The sequence below is a fragment of the Cetorhinus maximus genome, chromosome 3 (genome assembly GCF_964194155.1).
Source record: "Cetorhinus maximus chromosome 3, sCetMax3.hap1.1, whole genome shotgun sequence".
Classification (NCBI taxonomy): domain Eukaryota; kingdom Metazoa; phylum Chordata; class Chondrichthyes; order Lamniformes; family Cetorhinidae; genus Cetorhinus; species Cetorhinus maximus.
This window is the reverse complement of record NC_135881.1, coordinates 149,764,540-149,792,129: the sequence shown is the minus strand read 5'-3', so window position 1 is coordinate 149,792,129 and position 27,590 is coordinate 149,764,540.

The window sequence follows — 27,590 nt, the reverse complement described above, 5'->3', positions numbered from 1 at the left end:
CTCCATTACTCTATTTCAAATCCTTTCATGGCCCTGCCTCACTCTACTTCCATGATTTGCTACTGTTGCACCACCATGCACTCACCTTCCACTCTTCTGACACCAGTTTACTTCTTGCTCTCCACTCTCTTTACAATATTTTTCTTATATGTATATAATTGATGACTATTCCTTTAGTCATCTTTTGGTTATCCTTCCCAAATTCATTCTGGTCCATCCCATTTATAGAAGTTTCCTTAAATAATTTTTCTTATACCATGTCTTTATTTTCCTTCTCAGCCATCTCCTTTCCTTTCTCCTCTTTTGCTCTTGCTCAGTTTCCCCCATCAGACCTTGTTCTCTGTATAAAGTATAAAGTTCACTATCTAAATACAAGTTGTTATAAGGATTCTTTTACAAAGCATCTCTCATGAATATGCTTACTGTTGCTATAGACTCCAAACGCCATTATGCAGTCATGACTATCTTCAGTTTCGCTGGAGAACAATTACATGTAATCACGGGAAAGTGATGCTGAGACCACATTCATATCCATTTGTCTATGATCTGAGAGATTAATTGGCATGATGATAAACTACCCTCCAGTAGCATGTGTAGAATATAACAATGATACCGCGTTGGGACTCATGTCAATGGCAGGTTTGTGCCAATGTATTTCAGTGCACAAATTACATTAGTCATCACCTTTAAGTGACTGTCCTAAAGAAGATCCCATGGATTGATGCAATCCATAAAGCTAGAAGTTCCCCCCTGAATTCCTTTGAGTTTAACAGTTAACTATGCAGCTACCTTCAACAATGTGATTACTTAGAGAATATAAGGACAACAGACATGAGGTTTAAGTATACAAGGTACAGAATGAAAACACGCTAGACAGATGCATCACAAAAATATAACATTTTATAAATTAAACTTACTTTCATTTCTTTCATTTTATGATGTTAGTTGTTTAATAGTGCAGGACGGAAAACATCTGTTGTCCAAAAGCCAAAGAAATATAATGGCTGAGCTCTGAAATGTCCTCTAAGGCTGCCTAAAACTTCTCTGTGGAATAAAAATTGACAACCAATTGCAAATCTTCATCTTTGCTGGTGGTGTAATGCATATGGTTGAATGTCACACAGGCTTTCATGGACCACATGATGGGAATGTTGGCATTGTGGTTATGTTGCTGGATTAGTATTCCAGGGCCCTGGATTAATCATCAGAAGATATGAATTCAAATGCCATTATAGCAGCAGAGGAACTGAAATTCAATTAATGAAATACATCTGGAATATAAAGCAAAGGAACAATAATGGTAGCCATGCAAAAACCCATCTGGTTCTCTAATGCCCTTTAGGGGTGGGAAACTATGTACTTACCTGTTCTGAGCTATAAGTGATGCCAAACCCAGAGCAATATGATTGTCTCTTAAGTGCCTTCTGAGGTGGTTCAAAAAGCCATTTAATTGTACCAAATTTCCCACCAAATTGACTGCAACAGTTCAAGAAGGCAGCTAACCACCACTTTCTCAAGGGAACTAGGGTTGGGTAATAAATGCCGGTCTTGCCAGTGTCACCCACATCCCAACAACAAATTACTTCAGCTCTCAACTGCTGAAATCCATGGCTGGGATTTTCTGGCCCCATCACGGGTGGGACCCACTGTGGGTGAGGCGGCGCTCCAGCCAGAAGTCCATTGACTTGCAGCGGGACTGGATGATCCTGGTGGTGGGTGGGTGCGGAAAATCCCGCCCCATGCTTCCCAATCATGAACAGAATAAAAAGCCTTTACACCTCAGTCACAAGCTCTCTAGATGAAACCAAGGTTCTCATGCACTGCTTCTTCACCATGCCCCCATGTATCTGACTCTCCTTCAGTGTGCCTGTTACCTACAATAATACTTCCTGTGCATCTGTTATTACCCGTGTATGCCACCTATCATCTCCTCTTCTTTCTGTTCCACAGCATTACACTTACAATAGGCCTCTACAATCAAGCTCTTTGACAAAAAATCTCCTCTATCCTGTTCACTTCTGTTATGGCTGTTGTGATCCTTTGAAATTTTCCTGTTCATTAAAACAGAAGACTTCGCCATATTTTTATTTTTAGCTACTAATACTCACTTATGATTTGACTGGACAGTTGTGAAATGTTCAGTGAGAAAATCATTGCTGACTTTAATAAGGTCGGAAACCAGCAAAAAACAGGGCTTTTGTCACCCCATTTCTCTGCAATGAATGCTTTTCCATTTATGGCATAACAGGAACCCTTAAAGTTTATGCTATCTAGGAAAATAGGATTACTAGAAATAGGAGTAGATGATCCAGGCCCTCGAACCATTTCTGCCATTCAATTAGATCATGGCTGATCTGCACTTCAAGTCCATTTCCCCGTCTTTGCTTACATTTCCTAAGAGAAACTGTCTACCTCAGTCTCAAGAGCTTCAATTAACCCAGAATCCACAACCTTTTGAGGAACAGAATGGCAGATATCCATACCCTTTGTATCCTTTGTATCCATAATGCTCTCTGATTTTGCTCCTGAGTGGCCTAGCTCTAGTTTGCAGGTTATGTTCAATCGTCCATTCTCTCAACATCGCACCACATTTTTTTCTCATGTCCACTGCTTTGATAAAATAGTGATTGGAGGAAATATGGCTCAGTAAAGTGAGCTTCACTCTCTATCTGGCCATAGTACATCTGACCTGGGAGTATGTGATCCTGACACGGAGAAACAAAAGTGGGAACTGCTATGATCATTTGTGCAAGAATGAGCTAACATGTTTGATGAGTACAAAAAAAAATCGCCCAAACACATTAATGTAAAAGAAAAATGAAAGAATGCAAAAGACAGTCAAAATATATTACTCTGCAAATAGCTCCATATGACTAACAAGGTATCAGAAGCACTTATTCCAATCCATTTTTTATGAAAATCTAGCATATAAATGTATTAAATGTAGTAATAACATTAAATAGCTTGAAATGCTTGTATTTTATTAAATATTTCTGTAATTTATGGATGTAATTCATCCTGAGGGCTGTCAATTCCTTATAATAAATGTATCTATCTGTATCTAACTATTATCTGTGTGATCTCATTTTTCCTGTAATATTTTACTACTATGATTCTGCACATTAGTTTCCTTTTACATAAAAGGAAAATTTATGCTTCAGAATAAAAAACAAATGCAATCTTCCAGCCCTTAAAGGCTTTTATGTTGAATGCAGTTTTTAATCTTGCTAAATGTCATTTATTAAAGTGTCCTTTTTTTTAAAATCACTTGGCTCTTTTATTGCTGATTTGTTTATGTTTACTTCCACAGAAATGGACAATGTTGATTAAAGTGCTCTTCTGTGCTTCGATCGGTGAAATTCCCCAGAATTCCCTTCCCAGCTTACTGCTTCATCCATTCCAATCTGTATTTAGGGGCCTGATGTCATTAGGAACCTTTAGTTTGCAAGCCAGAAGTAACCATTTGCATACATTTTAAATGAAATGAGTTCAATGAGTTTTCACCGTTTTTTAACTGCAGATTTCTTCAATTCAAATTGAATCTGACCAAGATCAAAATGTGCTTCATGCAAAAAAGAACCTCAAACAGACCCAATGAATTCCTCAGCCAGCTTTACTATTATTAAGATGGCTGCTCTTTCAAGAGTGTAACTAATGTAATTAATTATTTTTTAAAAACAGGTCTTGTTGGCTCACAAGGCTGACACTATACGAACATACAAAATATGAGCAGAAGTAGGCCATTCGGCCCCTCGAGCCTGATCCACCATTCAATAAGATCATGGCTGATCTATTTGTGTTTCGAGTTCTACATTCCCATCTACCCCCGATAACCTTTGATTCCCTTGCCTAATAAGAATCTATCAACCTCTGCCTTAAAAATATTCAGTGACCCTGCTTCCACCACCTTCTGAGGCAGAGAATTCCAAAGTTGTACAACCCTCTGAGAGAAAAAAATTCTCCTCATCTCTGCCCTATAAGGCTGACCCCTCATTTTCAAACATTGCCCTCCTATTTCTGGACTCACCCACAAGACGAAACATTCTTTCCACGTCCACCTTTTCGAGACTATTCAGGATCTTATATACTTTAATCAAGTCACTCCTCACTCTTCTAAATTTCACTAGAAACAAATGTAATCTGTCCAACCTATCCTCATAAGACTTATTCCAGGTATCAATCTAGTAAACCTCCTCTGAACCACTTCCAATGATTTACACCCTTCCTTAAATTATGGGACTAAAACTGCACACAGTATTTGAGATGCGGTCTCAACAATGCTCTGTATAACTGAAGCATAAGATCCTTATTTTTATGTTCAATTCCTCTCATAATAAAGAATAGCATTCCATTAGCCTTCTAGATTACATGCTGTAGTTGCATACTAACCTTTTGTGACTCATGCACGAGAACACCTAGATCCCTCTGCACCTCAGAATTGTGCAGTTGTTCTCTGTTTAAATAATACTCTGCTTTTTTATTCTTCATGCCAAAGTGAATAACTTCACATTTTCCCACATTATACTCCATCTGCCAGATTTTTGCCCACTCACTCAACTTATCTATACCCATTTGCAAACTCCTTGGGCTGGATCTTCCAGTCGGCAAGCAGAGGTGGAGCCCGCCCGCCGACGCGTAAAGTGACGCGGGGTGACGTCAGGTGGCATTCTTGATGTCACCCTGTGTAATTTCCCTTTTCAGGTCGGTGGGGGCACAGCCAAATCAGGTGCACGCCCGTCGACCTGTCAACGGCCCATTGAGGCCATTGAGACACTAATTAAAATCATTAATGGACCTGCCCGTCCAACCTTAAGGTTAGCGGGCAGGCTGGGAGCCCTGGTGGACTTCAGAAAAAGTATGAAACGTCATCCAGGGGTGGGTTGAGGTTTCATGAGGGTATTTAAATTTTTAATAAAGGTTTCAATAAAAGTTATGGACATGTCCCAACTCATGTGACAATGTCACATGAGGGGACATGTCAGGGAAATTTTTCTATCATTTGTATTGCAAATTTTAATTTGGAGCCAATCTCCCTGAGGCAGCACTTAGCCTCAGGGAGATCAGTGCGCTTTTTCATGCACAAGCGCAAAAGAACGCGCTCCCAGCTGAGGGAATCCCCTTCGCTCACACAGGGAGCATTCCTGGCGGACGTCACACTGGGTGGGCCTTAAGTGGCCCGCCCACATAAAATGGTGGTGCGCCCCCAATCGGGATTGCCGATCGGAGGCGCACTGGCCCGCGCCCGCTCCCGCACTTCCCCCCCAATGGGGGGAAAGTTTTTCCCCTTATGTCTTCTTCACAACTAATCTTTGTGTTATCTGCAAATTTAGCTACCATGCCTTCGCTCCCCTCATCCAAGTAATTGATGTAAATTGTAAAAAGTTGAAGCCCCAACACAGACCTGCAGGACCCCACTAGTCATATCCTGCCAATCAAACAAAGACCCATTTATGCATACTCTCTGTTTTCTGCCAGCCAGCCAATCCTTTATCCAGAATAATATGTTACCCCTACACCATGGGCTTCTAGTTTCCACAATAACCTTTGATGTGGTACCTTATCAAATGCTTTCTGGAAATCCAAGAACAGTATGTCTACAGGCTCCCCTTTATCCACGGCATATGTTACTCATTCAAAGAACTCAAATAAATTGGTTAAACATGATGTCCCTTTCAAAAAACCGTGTTGCGTCTTCCCGATTATCATAGCCTGAATTTTTCAGTCGGGGTGCAGGGGCGGGCCCGACACGCTGCTGCGTAAAATGATGCGCAATGACATTGGGCGTGCATCCCAATGTCATTGCACTGTCTCACGATGTTTCGCTCAGTGGGCAGGTGCCGGAGTCAGCTGCGCGCCCGCCGATATGTAAATAGTCTACTAAGGCCATTAACTAATTAATTAGTGTAATTGTTTACGCTGCCCGTCCAACCTTAAGGTTGGCAGGGAGGCAAAAATGCCAAGCGGCCTTCATGTTTTTTAAGAAATCTCATCCACGAGCGGGATGAGTTTTCTTAAAGCTTTTACCACTTAAATGAAAATCTTTTTCTGAAATATAAAAACATGTCCCATCTCATGTGACACAGTGACATGAGGGGACATGTTTAATTAAATTTTCAAACTATTTATTCATTTATTCCAAAAGCACTTCAATCTCCCTGAGTCAGCTCCTTGCCTCAGGGAGATTGAGGCGCTCTTTTGCACACATGCGCGAAAGATCGCTGGCCCCGATTCTCCCTCCTCCCCCCCCCACCCGCACAGGTAGCACTGAGCGCTATGGCTCACTCTTACGTTGGGTGGGCCTTAATTGGCCCGCCTGTGTAAAATGGTGGCGCGAACCCAACCGCGGGCGATGGTCGGCTCTGTGACCGCCCTGCCCGTCCCCGCCAAGCCCACCTGCCGACTGAAAAATTCAGGGCCTTGTGTTTTTTCAACTGCCCAGCTATAACCTCTTTAACGATCGACTCTAACACCTTCCCCACGACAGACGTCAAGCTAGCTGGCCTATAGTTTCCTGTTTTCTGTCTCCCTCCCTTCTTGAATAGAGGGGTTATATTTGCTACTTTAAAGTCTGATGGAACCTTTCCAGAATCTAGGGAATTTTGGAAAATTAACACCAACGCATCTCCTACCTCATTCGTCAACTCTTTCAAGACCCTAGGATGAAGTCCATCTGGACCTGGAGGCTTGTCAGCCCGCAGCTCCATCAGTTTGCTCAGTACTGTTTCCTTCATGATTGTAATTTCACCGAGTTCCTCTCTCCCTTCCAGCTCCTGATTTACAGCAATTACTGGAATGTTTTTTATATCCTCTATAGTGAAGACAGAAGCAAAATATTTGTTCATTTCATCCGCCATTTCCTTATTATCTACCATTAACTCCCCATTCTCATTCTCTAGAGGACCAAAACTCACTTTACCTACTCTTTTCCTTTTTAAATACCTGTATAAACTTTTGCTATCTGTTTTTACGTTTCTAGTTAGCTTCCTCTCAAACTCTAATTTCTTTCTCCTGATTAACCTTTTAGTCATTCTCTGCCATTCTTTATATTCTGACCAGTCAACTGACCTGCTACTCATCTTTGTGCAGTTATATGCTTTTTCTTTAAGTTTGATACTTTCCTTAACTTCTTTAGTTAACTGTGAATGTTGGGTCCTCCCTTAAATTTTTTCTTTATAGTAGGAATATACTTATTCTGGGTATTCTGAAAAATCCCATTAAATATCTGCCACTGCTTTTCTATTTGTCTATCCGCTAGCCTAGTATCCCAGTTAGCTTCAGCTAGCTCAGCTTTCATGCCCACATAGTTGCCCCTATTTAAGTTTAAAATACTAGTCTTAGACCCACTCTTCTCCCTTTCATACTGGATGTAAAATTCAATCATATTGTGGTCACTGCTACCGAGGGGTGCCTTTACCCTGAGGTCATTAATCAATTCTGTCACATTACACAGTACAAGTCTAATATAACCCGCTGTCTGGTTGGTTCCAGAACGTGCAGCTCTAAGAAACTATCTTGAAAGCATTCTATGAGCTCCTCATCCAGGCTACTGCTGCCAATCTGATTTTTCAAGTTAATATGTAGATTAAAGTCACCCATGATTATTACCGCCCCTTTATCACAAGCACCGAATATTTTTTCTTATACACTTTGTCCTACATTGTGAATACTGATTGGAAGCCTGTAGACCACTCCCACGAGAGACATCCTTCCCCTACTATTCCTCATCTGCACCCATCTGATTCCAAATCCTGATCTCCTGAACCAAGGTCATCTCTAACTATTGCACAAATGCCACCCTTGATTAACAGTGCTACCCCTCCACCTTTATCTAGCTTCTTATTATTCTTGAAGGTCAAATACCCCTCAATATTCAGGACACAAATCTTGTCGTCCTGCAGCCACATCTCCGTAATGGCTATCAGATCTTATTTATTTACTTCAATGTGCGCTATTAATTTGTTTACTTTGATATGAATGCTCGCGCATTCAGATGTAGGGCCTTTAGTTTTGTCTTTTTGTTATCTTTGTGGCATCTAGTCTTGAATCTTGGTGCATTCTTAGGTTTTTTTCTCTCTGTTCCTTCCCGAGATTCTCTGACCCTCATTTCCCATTTTACTATTCTCCTCTCTTACCTTGACTCTACTCTTCGATTTACCACATCTTTTTACATTTGATCCTTGCCCCCACTATTTAGTTTTAAATCCTCTCTACTTCCCTCGTTATGCAGTTTTCAAGAACACTGGTCCCAGAAAAGTTCAGGGCCAGAATCTTTGGGTTGGCGTGTGGGGGCGGGCCCCGCTCGCTGGCACGTAAATTGACGCGCGGTGATGTCAGGTGTGCGTCCCAACATCACCGCGCATCATTCAGATCTTCAGTTCGGCGGGCGCACACCGGAGTCAGCTGCGTGGCTGCTGAACTGTCAAAGGCCTATTAAGGCCATTTAAATATCAAATAATTAACTGAGCTGCCCATCCAACCTTAAGGTTGGCGGGCAGGCGAAGAGTCCAGGTGGCCTTTGCATTTATCATGAAACCTCATCCCGCCTGTGGGTTTTTAAACTTTAATGAAAATTTTTAATAAGGTTCATGGATATGTCCCAGCTCATGTGACACTGTCACATGAGGGGACATGTCTTAAATTTTTTTTTTCCTTTATTTAAATTTTTAAAAATCAAACTAATCTCCCTGAAGTAGCTCCGTGCCTCAGGGAGATTTCTGCACTCTTTCCGAAAGAGCGCAGGCCCCGACTCAGACTACTCCCCCCACCCGCACAGGGAGCACTCAGTGCTTCCGGGTGCACGCCACCCTGGCCGGGCCTTAATTGGCCTGCCCATGTAAAATGGCAGATCACAGCTGATCGTGGACGGCTATCGGCTGCCCGCCCACCCACGCCCGCTCCCGCCCAACCCCCCTGATGAGGAGAAAATTCGCCCCCAAGAGTGTGATGGAATCCTCTCCACTTGCCTGAATGAGTGCAGCTCCCACAACACTCAAGAAGTTTGACGCCATCCAGAGCCAAGCAGTCTGCTTGATTGGTGCCCCATCTACAAATATTCACTCCCTTCATCACCAATGAACAGTGGCAGCAGTGTGTACCATCCACAAGATGCACTGTAGTAACTCACCAAGGCTCCTTAGACAGCACCTTCCAAACCAACGACCGCTACCATCTGGAAGGACAAAGGCAGCAAACAGATGGGTTTGGAATTTCCCCTACAAGCTACTCATCACCCTGGCTTGGAAATATATCACCATTCCTTCATTGTCACTGGGTCAAAATCCTGGAACTCCCTCCCTAGCAGCACTGTGGGTGTATCTGCACCGCATGGACTGCAGCGGCTCAAGAAGGCAGCTCATCACCACCTTTTCAAGGGCAATTAGGGATGGGAAATAAATGCTGGCCTAGCAAGCGATGCCCACATCTCATGAATGGATGAAAAAACAAGTAATTCCTTGTTCCTACGTGGTCCCATTGGTCAGAGGCAGCATAGGGAGAGTTGTCAATCACTTAGGCCAGGATTTTTCGGCCCCATCATAGCCGGACTCGCCACGGGAAATTCTGCAGCCCAGCCAAAAGTCCATTGACTTTCGGCAGGAGTGGATGAACCCGGTGGCAGGCGGGGCTGGAAAATCCCGCCCTTAGTGTCACCACTTGTTACACACTGGAGCAGAACCTGTGGTATTACAACAGGGAGTTTTATATGATTCTAGACCGCTGCCAACAAACATCTTCTTAAACTTGCCGCAGCCTTGACACATCACTTGTCCTGCCATCCTTAATATGTTTTAATTAATTACTTAATTATATTATTCACTTATTTATGTTGCTTTTTAAAATATATTTTATTAACTTTACCACCATTTGTATACTATACTTATAGACTTTATCCATTCACCAGATGCTCATCAAACTGCTAACTCCTTCCCCTGTAGTAGAGCAAGAACCAATTCTCACAGGGTGAAAAAGATAGAAAAAAGAAATGAACACCTCCTTCCCCTTCCCCGAACTCCCCCTCTCACCAAACTCCAAGTCTGCACTCATTTTCTTCAGCTGCACTCATTACGCTTACATATAATTCTGAATTGCAAACATTTGACAGTGCACTCGTTACAAATGACAGGGTGCTTGAGGCTTGTCCATGCAGAATGACGGCCAATCTGTTACATCATGAGAACTGTTAGGGAAAGGGGAACAGAATGTCAGGCAGGGTCACACATTCAATTTGCCATCTTTATTGTGTTAAAATATTGAACAGAGGTAACAGTAGGGACATTCAAATTGATCCCAGTATTCTGGGCATATGTGGGAAAAATTGTTGAGTTTTCATTCCTGATTATTATCTGGCGACTCATGGTAGCAAAAAATGGTGTCAAGCAAGGACAGGCCACACTCAGGAGTCATTGGGTTATAACGGCACAGAAGGGGGCCATTTGGCCCATTGAGTCCACTTATCAATTTTCCAACTACCACCATCACTGTGCTCAAACAGTCTTCTGACACTCAGGTTCTGAAATTCCTGGTGAGTAAAAAGATGGAAGGCCTGATATCCACCCATATTGAACCAATAATTTGGAACAAAACTTGGTTGCGCTCGAATTTAGCCCTGCTTACAGTGGCCTTTAAATTCCACTAAGCGGGAGGTGGGGGGCAGAGACCCAATCTTCTGGGTCAGTTCCCAAGTTATCCTGAGAATTCCATGCTTATTCCATAGGTCTGCTTGCTCCATTGGGAGTGCAAGAAGTGAGAAACAGGATTTTCTTCTGTCTCCTGCCAGATCTCCTCTCTGCCTTTTGATCCATATGGTCATATGGCTGGTGCTTTGGAATAGGTGTCATCGAAGTGCTCATAGGCATGAACCATCTGGCCTGGGTGTATAAATGACCTTGTCCCTGAAACGTGGGCTTTGGTTAAGGCTAAAGGAGAAATCCCAGAATACTTCATCAGCACCCTTAGCTCCCTTTAAATCCTCAATTATTTCTTCTGGGGCTAAATTGACACTGGGATTTTATGCTCTGACAGTTTTGGGCTTACTCTCAGCCACAACGATCTTACCAAGTGCCCACCCCCTGCATAAATAACCAGCCCTCAACCAAGGAACTATTTCAAGATCATGGAAGTGGCAGGGAAGAAAGCAGAAATCTGACCCCACTGAAAAAGAGGAGAATCCGGCCAACCGTTTCTAGACAACTGTGTTGGATGCTCACTTTATATTAGCAGGACATGAACCCATAAACTAATATTTTCCACAGGCCTAGCTGGGACTGCTGCCAGGGCACTCATTTCCAGTTCACTCGTGTTATATTACAGATTATGCCAATGCCAGTGTGAATTTGCTACTCAATTTGAAGTGCGCATATCACATGGGCATAACTGTACTATCAGAATGTTTTACAATAGTTGTTTTTAGTTTACTTTTCTTTTAACATAATTTTTTTTAAACTCAGATATTTGACTTATTTCCTTGCATTGTATAATTACTCCAGACAGAATGTAACTTGCATTTCAACAATTTTACCCAAAGGCAATGCAATAAGGTAATAGTGGGGAGATAAACCAGTTCACAGGACAGTGATTTAAAATGGTATATTGTGATCTAATGAAGAAACAAAGCCACATTAATCAAGTGCTGTCAAGGTGCAGGTGTTTCTCACATTACACAGAAAATACACCAAACCTTTTCTCAAGCCTGAGGGCCTTTTCTGTTTATGGTTTACGGAAGGACTGCCTTCAATAAAGGTTAGATAATGGTACTTTTTTTTTAGTATTCTGTTAAACTAGTCAGTTTTTTAATAGGCGTTATTTTGTTATTATTTGAGTAGCAAAAAGAAGTGAAGTTCAACATCTGTACAAGTTCAGTCATGGTGCAAGGAACCACACTCCTCAAGCCGGGGTAGGGGGGTGAGGGGTGGCCATTGGTCCAGCTGGGAGAGTGTTAGTCTTCCCTAATTTAAGCTCCCTGCCTTCAGTTAAGTATACCAGACCTGACTGCCACCCAAACCCAGCATCAATAATATCAGGAAATTGGATGAGGGCAGCAGGAGACTGCAGCTGGGGACTAAAATATAGTCGAGGTCCAAGTGCCATCATCAACTTTTAAACTTCAGTGAGACCCCACCCCCCGCCTGATGTGAGGGTCTCACTGGCTTCTGCAACGCACTTGTTAAAATGGCACTCAGCATGTGTCCTCTGAGGATCAGATGACTAAGTTCATGCAAAGCTTTCAATCCCTTGCTCACCCTGTTCTCGCTGGTGCAGCATGTTAAATTCAAGGCTTTATTGGCCTTTATCAGAACAAACAAGGAAAAGAAAACCTTAAATTTATAGTGCAGTTTGTCACATCTCTTAGTTAATAACACTCTTGCCTCTGAGCCAGAAGCTTTTATTTCGGACAAGCATGTTATCTACATTGACACTTCCTTGCAGTGTTGAAGAAGTGCTGTGTCGCTAGAAAACACTTGCAGCAAATGCAGCAGCCATTTTGTAAGCTATGATCCTTCAAACAACAATGATTTGAATGACCAGTTAATCTATTTCAATTTGTTAACAATAGTTGGAGGAGAAATCCAGGTCATTGAAGGAACTATGATTCCTAACGGCATATTAAAGACTTGGTAAGCTCAGTCAAGAACAGTTGAAAAAAAAAACTGCCAGTTCCTGGCTGTCCTCCTTACATGCTGAAAATTCCATGATTTCCCAACTCTTCATGTCTTTTACCTCCATCTGAATCCGCAGGCAGGCTCTCAATTTAATGTCTATCAGCTAGATGGCACTCTCAAGAATCCAGCACTCATTCAGTGCAGCATTTAAGTGTTATGGGGCACAATTAGACAGGGCCCCAAAATGTGTGCGAACGTCACAATGCAAGATTACCCTGGGCCAGTACCTCTAAAGCAGGATCGCACATTGGATGCCTGCCAATTTAAATGATCGTAACGTGCAACCAGAGCTGAGTCGCCGTGGATGGCCCCATGTGTGAGCAAGGGATGCAAAACTGTGAGAGCTAGCATGAGTTAAAACCAGCCTGCACTACTTCAAGGAGAGATACATTGTGGCTGAAGCAGGTGCTAGATGTTGATGCGGGGAACATTTGGTAATGGCACAGCATGGCAGAGAGTGGGACCCGAACTTTCCAATGCTGCACTGGAGGCCTTGGTAAAGGAAGCGGAGAGAAGGAGAGAGGTGTTCTATCCATAAGGTTCCTCCCGACAAACTTTGTGAAGGCAGTGGGACCAGACAACTGTGGTGTTTAATGCTAGGCATCAAGCCCTGAGGACCTGAATGCAGTGACACAAAAATGGCAATAACCTCACATGAATGGTCAAAGTCAGTGAATGTATCTTCAAATGTCATATTCCACCAACTGTGCCACTCGCCTCATACACTGCTCAATGCACCACGTCCCCATCACTCATTTACCAGCAACCTCTAGCAATCACAACTCCTGTCTAACATTCATAGGTTCACCTCACCCTCACAGATTTAGCATTGCTGCAAGCCTCACACTCACACCTCATAGCTTGCACACGTGCCAGCTTTCCAACTATCACAGCCACATCACCCAAACACTGCACCATGCTCACTGACACACTTCTACCCCTCTTGTACAGCAGGATGGCACACAACCGGAGATCATAAGATAATACGATCATAAGAAATAGGAGCAGGGGTAGGTCATTCGGCCTATTGAGCCTGCTTTGACATTCCATAAGACCATGGCTATCTGACTGAGGCCTTAACTCCACTTTCCTATCTGTTCCCCATAACCCTTGTTGACCAAAAATATGTCTAACTCAGCCTTGAATATATTTGATGACACAGTTATCTGCTCTCTGTTGAAGAGAATTCCAAAGACTAATGCCACTTTGAGAGGAGAAACTCCTCTGCATCTCCATCTTAAATGGGAGACCCCTTATTTTTAAACTGTGGCCCCTAGTTCTAGATTCCTCCATGAGTGGAAACGTCCTCTCAGCATCTATCCTGCTGAGCATTCTCAGGATCCGAACAAATGAACATACAAATATGGAGTAGGAGTAGGCCACTTGACCCATCAAGCCTGCTCTGCCATTCAGGAAGGTCATGCCTGACTTGACTGTGATCTCCTGCCTACCTCCGATAACCTTTCACCCCTTGTTAATCAAGAATCCATCTAGCTCAGCCTTCAAAATATTCAAAGACCCTGCTTCCACTGCCATTTTGGAAGAGAGTTCCAAAGATTTATGATCTTATATGTTTCAATAAGATCACCTCTCATTTTCCTATATTCCAATGAGTGTAGGCCCAACCTACTAAACATTTCCTCATAAAGCAAACCCCTTCAACCCAAGAACACTCATATGGTGAATCACACACCACAAGTGAGCAGGAGCAGGTGATGGATCCTCCAACCTCTACTCAGCTGAACGCAGATACTGAGCGTCGGGGGCCATCAACAAAAAGGACCATTCTGGATCAGCAGCAGAAAATGTGAGATGCTGTCAGCATTTCCAGCTGCACTGTGCACACTTAGAGGGAGGTTGGAGGAGCCTGTCTCTGGTATGAGTGTCATGATGTCTCAGGCCTTTACATTGGTGTCCGTGTATTTGGAAAGACTGGCTACTTGCATGGAGCATCAGGTGCAGTAGGCAGAGTGCATGCTGGCTCTCACCAATGGCTTTCACATTCAGAATGTCACCTTAGTGAGTAATGAGAAAAAGCTCACATTGGCCATTCTGTGCCTCACTGCAATGCAGCAAAGTGCTCCCCGCCTCCTGGCTAACGTGGAAATGCAGACGGACCATGTGAGGGTAGATCGAGAAAAGGGACATGGAATTGGGAGTTCTGTTGAAAGTGCATATTACTTCTGATCCTAAACAGGCACTGCCCCCACAACTCGCACCCCTCGCTGCCCACCACCAACCACCCCCCCCTCCCCCACCACCACCACCACCACCCCAACCCCCTCATCACCCACCCAATTCAGAGCCCCACATGCTGCCTCCTACTCTGATGGATGAATCTGCCATGCAAGAGTGCAAGTGGGACAATGGGACAATCTTTGTTGGGGTCCTAATGTGCTCTAAAATGCAGAGGAAATTGAACAAGAGCACCTGAGCAGTTAAGAGCAGGTGAATGAGCAGCCTGTCTCTAGCTATGCTGAATCCACAGTGGTTTACACCATGTAGGAATAGAAGAAAAAATAAGATAAAGGGCTTGTAGTCGCACAAGGTAATTCAGTTGTTTGTCTAACATAGTGTAACATTGTCACATTCCTATTTCATGTTTATAAACCATAACCTTTATTTCACTGCACCATTGCCCCATTGCCTACTTTTGCCTGCCACCTGCCAAGTGGCCTTCTGCCTTGTGAAGAGTTAAAGATAAGCAGTCCCAGTCTGTCAGAGAGATCAACTGTTGATTGTGGGACAGCTTTGTACTGGGGCCTAAGGAAGCCTAATGGGTTCTGAATTGGTGTTCCAGGTGGCTGTGCTGCTACAGTTGTCTGAAGCAGCTGTGATCTGAATCTGGACATTCCTGACAGCTAAGTGTGTGGTTACAGGTGCCTATGTCACATCAGGCTCCTCCTCTTTCTCATATAAGATAAAAGCAAAATACTGCAGATGCTGGAAATCAGAAACAAAAACAGCAAATGCTGGAAAAGCTCAACAGGTCTAGCAGCATCTGTGGAGAGAGAAACAGAGTTAACGTTTCAATTCCGTATGATCCTTCTTCACAGTCTCTTCCTCTTTCTCCTTCTCCTTCTTCTCCAGTGATGTAGAGCACTCATTAATCTCATCCTGGAGCTCCAGACACTGCTGCTACACAATGTTAAAGAGAAAAAATAAAGATTTGTATTTATATAGTGCCTTTCATGACCACCTTTTGTTCCAAAGGCCTTACGACATTCTCCCTTGAAGTGTAGGAAACATGGTAGCCAATTTGCACACAGCAAACTCCCAGAAACGGCAAAGTCGTAATGATCAGATAATCTTTTTCTTGTGATGTTGGTTGAGGGATAAATATTGGCCAGGACACCAAGGCTAACTCCCCTAATCTCCTTTGAAATAGTGCCATCTTTCACATCCATCTGAGAGGGCAGACAGGGTTTAAAATCTGAAAGTTGGCATCTACAACAGTGAAGCACCCCCTCAGGACTGGAATGTCAGCCTTGACTTTATGTTCAAGCTCTGAAGTGCAACTCGAATCCACGGCCTTCTGACTCCCAAGCAAGAATGTTCCCAACTGAGCCACAGCTGATGAACACAATGTTGTGTGCAGCTTAGCAAGCCACTTTCATTCTGGAATCTCTTGCTGGTACATACTGAAGGGTATCCCTATATCTGTCCAGCCACCTGAATCACATCTTCAACATCCTGATTCTTTGCTCAGTTACAAGTTGGTGCTCATGTGGCTTCTGTGGTACTTTACTGGGCATTATAGTTCAGGTCCTTCACAGATGTCATCAGCTATGCCTTCAGAGATTAGCCTTTGCCTTCAAGGAGCCACCTGCTGACCTTGCTTCAAGGTGTGTATATCTCTGGGAGAGTTGACTGGCGCAGGATGAACAGATGGCAGCTCCCTAGAAAGCTTCCACATGCAGGCCTGATGATCTTGTGGGGAGTCATCCAGAGCAGCAAATTCAAACACTCACATGCTCTGGCTGGCCTCAACCGTTGTGAAGAGTATGCAATGCCAGCCCTGTTCACCTGGCATGAGTCCCTTGTGAGATGTAGTTGCGGGCAGCAGATTGTGAGATTCTACAAATATCACCAGCAGATTCCTGGAAGGAGCCGGAGGAGATGAAGAAATTTTGGGCTGTGGTGACCTAGATGACCATTGGCAATGTGTGCCCACTTAGTACAGTTGGCAGAAGGGCTTCTTCCAGAGGGCTGTAAATGTGGGCATGGACTGGATGGGAAGTTTTAAGCCTGTGAAGGTACTGGTGCTCAATGATGTCCAGGAGGTTACCCTCTGCCTATAAATCCTGTGCTGGGAGCATTGCCTCCTCCAAGCTGGAGCTCTGTGCTCATCCCCTCTGCCCTGTGGAGCAGCAGGTGGTTGAAGAGAAGGCTGGTGCTGTTCCTGTGGCTGGCTGTTTAGCCACTGCTGCTTCTCTTGTTGTTCATCAGAGGTCCAAGGTAGAGCCGTATAACTGGCTCCCATGCTAATCCGAAGGTTGACATGCAGGGAGGTGCAGGTCAAAAGTTTAAAAAAGTCCAGTAGCAAAAATTACCTCCAAATTTGTGCAAATAACCTCCAAAGCACTGAAAGCACACTCTCAGAAGAAGCCCTGTGAGCAAAAGTCTTTCATTCAGGCAAGGAAGCAGTGTCAATCTCAGTACTAAAAACACTTCTCACTTGTCAATTGCTCATCCCCGTCAAATCTAACTGTCCTCACATCTTGTTTTCACTGGCGAGTTCAAAGGAACACAGAAAATCCTGGGTTAAAGGAAAAGCTAATGAGCCTTTTACATATTTAAAAAGAAGCCTTGGCCTATCCCATTGGGATTCCCTGCATGCTCCAGATCATGTTGGTTTAAAGGTGGAAGTTGATGGGTTCCTGCCAGATTCCCGACACCCCGGCAGTTTTAGCCTACTGCCCGCACTGAAGCCTATGATGGGTTAAAACTCCCTCCGATGTTTCAGATCGATGAAAGTTAACTCTGCTTCTGCCTTCACAGATGCTGCCTGACCTGCTGAGTGTTTCCAGCATTTTCTGTTTAATTTCCAATTTCAAACATCCTCAGTATTTTTTTTCACTGTTCACCTGCATGATAGGCTGTGTATGCTCGCACCCCTTTTGGCTGTGATACACCTCTGAGTTAACATGTTTCCCAAATGTGATGTATGTGCAGTCAATGGCACCATGCAGCAATCCTTGCAAAACCTGCAATCCTTGCAAAAGCAAAGTACTCTCTGGCAAGAGAAAACCAAAGGGATTCAGCTGCCTTGGAATACAGAGACTCAGCGACCTCTCTTATACCACAGCAGACAGAAAGCTGGGAGCTGTTGCAAACAGCCCCTGCTCAACCCTGGAAGGAGCCTGATACAGAAGAGTTCATGACTACGGTCACCTTCACAGCCATGGGTAATGTCACCCTTGCCCTGATCAGAGGTTGCAGTTGTGACTGTAATATGTGGCAGCTTTCAGCGAGGACATCCTTGTGGAAATGCACAGACATCTGACTCACTGTTGATCAGTGATTTTAAGGTACAAGAAGACCCTGGGTGAATATGGCCTCCTCTCAGAGCCTTTGTCCACCTCTTCCTCCTCCTCCTCCTCCTCCTTCCTCTGCAGCTTGCTCTGTTCTCCATGCCCAATGCTCATCTTCCTGTCAAGCTGTAGTCCAAAGGAAATTTAAGATTTTGCATCCATTTCCGGGAGCAAGTATTTTGAGCAGAAGCTTTGAAGTCAGTGTAGAACAAAGGGTTAACAGATTAAATATACTAACGAATGACATATATGATGATGTACCACTGACATCAGTCAGTCATGTGTTTGACTCTTAAGAGAGATGGGTTGGAACACCATGCCTAGGAGCAGCCTGCCTACTCTGTAACTTGTCTAGATGTAGCGCTAATAAACAAGTGTTAAGCAGATACCAGGGTATGGCTGCAGTCTGTTTACTAACCAAGAACTATGCCTAGAGTCCACAGATAGCGGGACCACCTCAGAACATGGTGACATGTAGTGGAGACATGGATGTAAGAAATGGTGTTATCGAAGGAACTTTGGAGTGAAGAACACCTTGATAGCAGCTCATAAAAAATTGGTGGAAGAAGGAGGCACAATGGACAGAGGTAACGATGACCTGATGAGCTGTCGCTGCCCCTACCCCGCCCATTTTACTGCCTTGAGGGGCCACAGACAGGCCAGCAGTGGGAGTTATGGAAATGCCATTTTCTCTGATAATGAGCAGAATCAGGCCTTCATGAAAAAGAGCAAAAGCATCAAATCAGGTCCTTTATTTATGCTGTAGGTCCAGCAGCAGACAACATTTGCTTAAGACAGGGTGTGAAGGAGTCCGTTGTGGAATTTGTGCCCATTCTTAAAATCTTTGACACTTATTTTAGCCAGGAATGAAAATTGATAATTGGACAAGCACATTTTAACCAAAGGTCCCAATGAGCTGCGAGATCAAGTGAATTATTTCTAACCGACCTATATCGCCCAGTTTGTGCAGATATGGGGCACTGAAGGATGAACTAATCTGATCGCATGGACCTGGGTGTCTGGGATGAAAAACTCTCCGACTTTCTGTAGACCAAAGCTGACCTAACTTTGGATCAAGCGGTCCGGCGTGTGAGGCAGGCCAAGCTTAGGGAATTTAAACGGGCTGTAATTTGGTGCAACTCGGAGGCTTTACATGACTCTGTTGACTGGGTAGGCCCACGGGCAGTGGCCATACCCACAAGAAAGACTGAAAAACTGGCGAAAGGCTGGGAAACTACGCTGGTGGCCATTTTGAGATGCTTGCTTTGGGCTTTTGGCACGAAAACCCAACACAGACATCAGGACTGTCCAGCAGGGGGTGCGCAATGCTTCCAGTGCAACAAAATTGAACATTTTAAGCATTTCTGCAAACCCAACAATTTTAATCAAAGTAGAAAACAAAAAATTATTTATGAAACATGCTCCATTAAAGAAAGGGGAAATCAAGATACAGACAAAGTACAGAGTTCTTAGGAGAAATTGATAGTCTTAATCCAGACTATTAGTCAGTTGCAGTCCAAGTTCAAGGCTTCAAAACTACCTTTAAAATTGATACTGTTAACATATTAGCAGATGATCGCAACTGGCGTCAGCCAATGATCCTTCAACAGACGTCAAATTACAAGGTAAAAACAAAATACTGCGGATGCTGGAAATCTGAAACAAAAACAGAAATTGCTGGAAAAATTCAGCAGATCTGACAGCATCTGTGGAGAGAGAATCAGAGTTGACGTTTCAAGTCCATATGATGGTCATGTGGACTTGAAACGTCAATTCTGTTTCTTTCTCCACGGATGCTGTCAGGCCTGCTGAGTTTTTCCAGCAGTTTCTGTTTTTGTATCAAATGACAAGTTCCAGGCAGCATAGGGCTTCCAATTAAAGGCTCCTCTTAGCTACAACGGGCAACAGGTCATTAATTCTCTCTATGTTCTTCACCATCAATGCATATCCTTATTGAGTGGCGATGTTGCCATATTTATAGGAATCTTAGCAAAACCAGCTGATGCCCACCTTTAGATTGACTCACTGTCTTTCATGCAATGATCTTCAACCTTTTATTTAGAGTCAGTGAAAATTCAGCTCTCAGAGACTGAGGTGATTTGTCAGATCAGCGGCAGTTTCCTTTCTTTCATACAGACACCATCGACTAGGCCCCGGGCAGGGATTGAGGTTATGAATCACCTCGGTTCTTCATGAAGTAAGGTCAGAGGTGGCAGATACAGAAGGCACTACAGCAGATAGTGACCATTCCCATGAAAACCTGCTGGACCCGAACTGGCTCTTCCTATAAGAGAGTGATGAGGAAGAAACCCTTGCAGCATTGAGAGATCTCTTGGTGGTTGAAGTCCTAGAGGATGAGTTGTCTTTCCCATTGATGGACGCACATTATGAAGTCTCTGTTGTCTTTTTAGATGAGTCAGCTGTGTTCCTAGTGGCTGTGCAACATTCATATCATAGTTCCACTGAACCTACCAATTATTGACGAGTCTATCTCTCATTGTCCATGGGGTCTTCCATAGAGGATGCCTTGTCTGAGTCCATGGTTAGGATTTTCCCTGCCCGCTGGTGTCAGGCGTGTTCGTTGGCTTGAGCGGACAATATGGCGAGAAGGTCAAAAATTGGTTTCTTGACGTCATGAAACCAGTTTGCGATTGTCTGCTCCGCCCGCCAATGGCGGGCTGCATTCCCTGCCATTGGACGTCAGGAACCTCATTGTAATACATCAGCTTATCATTATAAGGCCAGCCCGCCAAACTCATCCGCCTCCCCCCCCAGCCCCCCCACCCGCTGGATCGTCCACCCACGTCGGTGGGAAAATACACCAACATGTTTCACAACAGCATATATAAGGTGTGCATTTGGCAGGCTGCACTTCGCTTGGGACTTCAAGGGTTGTTTACCTACCTTGTTTTGGTCAGCACTCACAGTCATCAGCACCAGGCTTCACAGACAGCATCACATCACTTTTAGGGGGCTCACAGGTAGGTCTCTACCTATCAGATCAGCCAAATGTGGGTAGCTTTTCAAAGCTGCAGGCTAGGGCTTGCTTGGGGAAGGGGGTATCCCAGTGTATGTGTTGGGGCACATGTTGATCTGTGCAAGTGGCCTCAAGATAGTGAGGGCTGAGGAGGCAGTCTCCAGAAGAGATGAAGCCAGATGGAGATATGAGGGTCGGTATATGAGAATGGGTGGTGATGTCCCTTGAGCTAGCAGTAAGTGAGACGCCAGTGAATGTGTGATGGGCCTGAGGGTGTGAGTTTAGAGTGATGAGATGGTTGCCATACCCTGGCTGCATGGATGAGATCATTCATCCTCTATTTGCATTGGATGGCCAGCCTCTTCTGTGCAGCATTGGCACTGATGACCACTGTCATCGCCTACCAAGCCGGAGTGGTAATGTAACTGCCCCTCCAGCACCCAGAGCAGGGGACATCACAACGGGCCTACGCGGCGTCCAAAAGGCACTCGAGGGCTGCAGTCTTCTTGCCTTTCAGGACCATGTCTTCTTTGCTGCAATCCTGGGCTGGAAGCATTGAGCACAGCTCTACTTTAAATGTGATGAAGCAGCAAGGTGATGGCATGGCGGGTGAATGACAGCCTGTCTGCCATGGAAACAGCATGTTTCCTGGGAATACAATAAGTAATGCAGCGGGTTTAGGGTGATATGGCACGAAAGCCCACCATCACAGCCAGCAGGTAAAATGTCGTTTTACCCACCCGCTACCGCACTTAGTGAAAATCTGGGACAATTCCGCCCATAGTCTCATGTTGTTATTAAAAAGTAGGATAGTATACTTGAGGGGAAGGTGCAGTAAAGGGTTAACAGATGGGGTATGCTAATGTATGACGTAGATGATGATGTACCACTGACATAATCAGCCATACGTTAGATTCGAGACAGATAGAGATGGGAACACCATGTCTTGGAGCAACATGCCTACTCTGTAAACTGTTTAGAAGTAGTACGAAACAAATGTTAAGCAGATAACAGAGTATGACTGCAGTCCGTCTTCTAGCCAGTTAACATGCCTAGAGTCCACAGATAGAGGGACCATCTCTGAACAGTCAGGACAAAGCACTTCAGCATGCACCACTTAAGAACATAGAAAAAGGAATAGGCCTTCAGCCCCTCAAGCCTGTTTCACCATTCAATGAGAATGATCTGTGACTTAATTCCATATCCCTGAATATCTTTGGTTAACAAAAAATCAGACTCAGTTTTAAATTTAATAAGGTATCTGGCATCAATTGTTATTTGCAGAAGAGAGCTCCAAACATCTTTCACCCTAAGTATGCAGAAGTACTTCTTAATTTTACAACTGATAGGCCTGGCTTTCATTTTAAAAATATGACTCCTAACCCTAGACTCCACAAACAGCGGAAAGAGTTTCTCTCTACCGACCCTACATGCTCCCCTTAATATCGTGAAAATTTCAATCAAATCATCCCTTAACATTCTAAATTCCACAGACTACAACCCTCACTGGGGTAATTTCTCGTAGTTTGACTCTTGGAGTTCAGGTATCATTCTGGTAAACATACACTGCACTCCATCAAAGGCCAAAATATCTTTCCTAAGGTGTGATGCCCTGAACTGCTCACAACACTCCAGTTGTGCCCTAACAAGGGCTTTGTATTGGTGAAGCATGACTTTGAGCCCTTGTATTCTAGTCCTCGAGATGAAAATCAGCATTCTGTTAGCCATTTTGTTAATTTTCTTACCTGTTCATGACATTTTAATGATTGATGTGATTGGACCTCTGGGTGTCTTTGGAGCTCTACTGTTTCTAGGGGAGGTGATGGCGTACTGGGGAGGTGATGGCTTAGTGCTATTGTTGCTGGTCAAGTAATCCAGAGACCCAGTATGATGCTCTGGGGACCCAGGTTTGAATCCTGCTGATGATGGAATTTGAATTCAATTAAAACCTGAAATTAAAAGTATAATGATGACCTAACAACCATTGTCAATTTTTGTAAAAACCCACCTGGTTCATTAATGCCCCTTAGGTTCATTAATGCCTCTTAGGGAAGGAAATCTGCATCCTTACCTGGTCTGGCCTACATGTGACTCCTGACCCACAGCAATATGGTTGATTCTTGAAAGGGCCTCCAGAATGGCCATTCAGTTCAGCAAGCCACATAGTTGAATCAAACCGCTACAAAAAAGGAATGAAATTGGATGGCCACCTGACATCAACCTAGGCACTGGAAAACTCAGCCCTGTTGACTTTGGAAAGCCCCACTTACTAACATCTGGGGGCTAGATGCCAAAATTGGGAAAGCTGTATCACAGACTAGTCAAACCTGATATAGCCATCCTTATGGAATCATATCTTACCAGACACCACCATCACTATCCCTGGGCATGTCCTGTCCCACCAGCAGGGCAGAGGTGGCAGCACAGTGGTATACAGTCAGGACGGAGTCCCCTGGGGGTCCTCAACATTGACTCTGGACCCCATGAAGCCTCATGGCATCAGGCCAAAGCCAAACATGGGCAAGGGAACCTCATGCTGATTACCACGTACCACCCACCCTCAGCTGATGAATCAGTGCTCCTCCATGTTGAACACTGCTTGGAGGAAGCACTGAAGGTGAAAAGGGCACAAAATGTACTCTGGGTGGGGGATTTCAATGTCCATCACCAAAAGTGGCTCAGTAGCACCACTACTGACCATGCTGACTGAGTCCTAAAGGACATAACTGTAAGACTGGGTTTGTGGCCAGTGGTGAGGGAAAAACATTCTTGACTTCATCCTCACCAATCTGCCTGCCACAGATGCATCTGTCCAAGACAGTATTGGTAGGAGTGACCACTGCACAGTTGTTGTGGAGATGAAGTCCTGCCTTCACATTGAGGATACCCTCCATCGTGTTGTGTGGCACTACCACTGTATTAAATAGGATAGATTTCGAACAGGTCTAGCGACTCAAGACTGGGCATCCATCAAGCGCTGTGGGCCATCAGCAGCAGCAGAATTGTACTCGAACACAATCTGTAACCTCATGGCCTGGCATATCCCTCACTCTACCATTACCATCAGGCCAGGGATCAATCCCTGATTTAATGAAGAAGAATGCAGGAGGGCATGCCAGGAGCAGCAGCATACCTAAAAATGAGGTGTCAACCTGATGAAGCTATAACACAGGTCTACTTGCATGCCAAACAGCATAAGCAGCAAGTGATAGACAGAGCTAAGAGATCCCACAACCAACGGATCAGATCTAAGCTTTGCAGTCCTGCCACATTCAGTCGTGAAGGGTGGTGGACAATTAAACAACTCACTGGAGAGGAGGCTCCACAAATATCCCGATCTTCAATGATGGGGGATCCCAGCATATCAGTGCAAAACATAAGGCTGAAACATTTGTAACAATCTTCAGCCAGAAGTGCCAAGTGGACGATCCATCTCGGCCTCCTCTGGAGGTCCCCAGCATCACAGATGCCAGTCTTCAGCCATTCGATTCACTATACGTGATATCAAGAAACAGCTGAAAGCACTGGACAGTGCAAAGGTTATGGGCTCTGACAATATTCCCACAATAGTACTGAACACTTGTGCTCCACAACTTGCCGTGCCCCAAGCCAAGCTGTTCCAGTACAGTGACAACATTGGCCTGTACCAGACTATCTGGAAAATTGCCCGGATATGATCTGCACACATAAAGCAGGACATATCCAACCTGACCAATTACTGTCCCATCAGTCTACTCTTGATCATCAGTAAAGTAATGGAAGGGGTCATCAACAGTGCTATCAAACGGCACTTGCTTAATAATAACCTGCTCACTGACACCCAGTTTGGGTTCTGCCAGGGCCACTCAGCTCCTGACCTCAATACAGCCTTGGTTCAAACATGGACAAAAGAGCTGAACTCCCGAGGTGAGGTGAGAGTGACTGCCCTTGACATCAAGGCGCATTTGACCGAGTGTGACACCAAGGAGCCCTAGCAAAACTGGAGTCAATGGGAATCAGGGGAAAAGCACTCCACTGATTGGTGTCATAACTAGCACATAGGAAGGTGGCTGTGGTTGTTGGAGGTCAGTCACCTCAGCTCCAGGACATCACTGCAGGAATTGCTCAGGATAGTGTCCTCAGACCAACCATCTTCAGCTGCTTCATCAATGACTTTCCTTCCATCATAAGGTCAGAAGTGGGGATGTTCACTGATGATTGCACAATGTTCATCACCATTTGCAACTCCTCAGATACTGAAGCAGTCCATGTCCAAATGCAACAAGACCTGGACAATATCCAGGCTTTAGCTGACAAGTGGCAAGTAACATTTGCGCCACACAAATGTCAAGCAATGGCCATCTCCAACAAGAGCGAATCGACCCATTGCCCATTGACATTCAGAGGTATTACCATCACCGAATCTCCCACTATCAACACCCTGGGGGTTGACCAGAAACTGAACTGGACTAGCCATATAAATACTATGGCTACAAGAGCTGGTCAGAGGCAAGGAATCCTGCGGCAAGTAACTCACCTCCTGACTCCCCAAAGTTTGTCCACCATCTACAAGGCACAAGTCAGGAATTTTATGGAATACTCCTCACTTGCCTGGATGAGTGTAGCTCCCAAAACACTGAAGAAGCTTGACACCATCCAAGACAAAGCAGCCCACTTGATAGGCACCACATCCACAAACATTCATTCCCTCCACCAATGACACATAGTAGCAGCAGTGTGTACCATCTACAAGATGCACTACAGGAATTCACCAAGGCTCCTTAGATAGCACCTTCTAAACCCATACCCACCACCATCTAGAAGGACAAGGACAGCAGATCGATGGGAACACTACCACCTAGAGGTTCCCCTCCAAGTCATGCACCATCCTGACTTGGAAATATATCACCGTTCCTTCACTGTCGCTGGGTCAAAATCCTGGAACTCCCTTCCTAACAGCACTGTGGATGTACCTACATGGGCTGCAGTGGTTCAAGAAGGCAGCTCACCACCACCTTCTCAAGCGCAACTAGGGATGAGCAATAAATGCTGGCCCAGCCAGCGAAGCCACATCCAGTGAATGAATAAAAAAGATAGCTTTCCGCCATTTAGAAAGAACCCTTTTCTATACTTTATAGGTCCAAAGTGGATGGCATCACATTTGCCTATATTGAAATCTATTTGCCACAATTTTCCCATTCACTTGATCTATCAATATCTCTGTGTAATGTTATGCTTCTATTTACATTGCTCACAATTCTGCCTACCTTTGGGGCAGATATTTTCCCTTGTCATGCGGGCTCGGCAGGGGCAGTAGGGGGCATTCGGGAATCCGACCACCGCCCCGCGATCATGGCCGGACCGCGATTCCACGCTGGCGGGCCAATTAAGGCCTGTCCAATGTGAAATGCGTGCTGCAGTGCTCAGCGCTGCCTGTGTGTGGGGCGTGGGGAGGAGGGCGAGCGAGGTGAGCAGGGAAATTCGCGCATTCGAGCGAGTGCGCGCTGGAAAAGCTCCCTGAGCAGCCTCAAGGAGATAAAGAGTTCTAAAAAACTAAAATAAAGAATTTTTAAATGTTAAAAAACATGTCCCCTCATGTGACTCTGTCACATGAGCAGAGACATGTTATGAATCAGATGTAAAATTTTTTATTTTATTTTTATTTGCTGTTGGAAACCTCATCCCGTCGTGGATAGGGTTTCCTAAAAAGTGCAAAGGCCGCTTGGCCTTTTCGTCTGCTTGCCAACTGTAAGGTTGGATGGGCAGCGAAAAATTTTAGTTAACTAATACTTTAATGGCCTTAATAGGCCTTCTAATTGTCGACGGGCGCGCTGCCAATTCCCGTGCGTGCGTGCTGACTGAACTATCGCGCGACTGCGCGTTGACGTTGGGACGCTCGCAGATGCCATCGTGCGTCCTTTCACACTCGAGTGAGTCAGGCACGCACACGCCCGCCGAGGTGAAAATTCTGCTCTTCATGCAAATTTGGTTATATAGCTTTCTCTCTCATCACGTCCGAACTCCCTGGAGACTTTAACAACATTAAAGAAGTCTGATAACTAGCAAATGCTTCTACAATCACAACACAGCCAGTGGTAATCAAAACAACTACCCTGTAAGTTGCTGATGGCCACTTCGCTATTTCTTCTGAATGTATGATTACCTGTATATGTTTAGGAAAGGGCATTAGCTTAAGCATTGAACTCCAAAACGGCAGTTCTGTCATCAAATCAGCATTTACTATGATTGACGTCACAAACTGCATGCTTCTGGCTGTTGTGCTCTACACATGCCCCTTTTGGGATTTAGGGCAGTTTGCACAGAAGTGTGTGTGTGCACCGCAGGTGCCATTTTGGAGCCAAAACAACACTGGTAGCACCAATAAACTAGGCACTAAGAAGCTGAATTTTGCAGCCTCAGCCTGAGATAGCGTGCAAAAAACTT